Below are 518 nucleotides of genomic sequence, written 5' to 3'. Positions count from 1 at the left end.
TTAATTTTTTCACTTATTTATACATCCATTGGTTGATTCTAGAATTTTCCCTACCCAGGGATTGAACCCCCAACCTTGACATATGAGGACAACACTCCAACTGAGCTACCCGGTCAGGTCAGTTGGTTTTTGGTTTTTTATTTTTATTTATTTAATAAATATATTTTTATTGATTTCAGAGAGGAAGGAGAGGGAGAGATAAACATCAATGATGAGAATCATTGATCACTACTGCCTGCACGCCCCCTAATGGGAATCGAGCCCACAACCCGGTCATGTGCCCTTGACCAGAATTGAACCCGGGACCCTTCAGTATGCAGGTCGAAGCTCTATCCACTGAACCAAACTGGCTAGGGCTGTTTTGCTTTTTTAAATATGTTTTTATTGCTTTCTGAGAGAATAAGGGAGAGGGAGGGATGGAAACATCAATGATGAGAAAGAATTATCGATCAGGTGCCTCCTGCACACCCCCCCACTGGGGACTGAGCCCACAACCTGGGCTTGTGCCCTGACAAGGA

The sequence above is a fragment of the Myotis davidii genome, unplaced genomic scaffold (assembly GCF_000327345.1).
Source record: "Myotis davidii unplaced genomic scaffold, ASM32734v1 scaffold292, whole genome shotgun sequence".
Classification (NCBI taxonomy): domain Eukaryota; kingdom Metazoa; phylum Chordata; class Mammalia; order Chiroptera; family Vespertilionidae; genus Myotis; species Myotis davidii.
Note: the sequence above shows the minus strand (reverse complement) of the source record.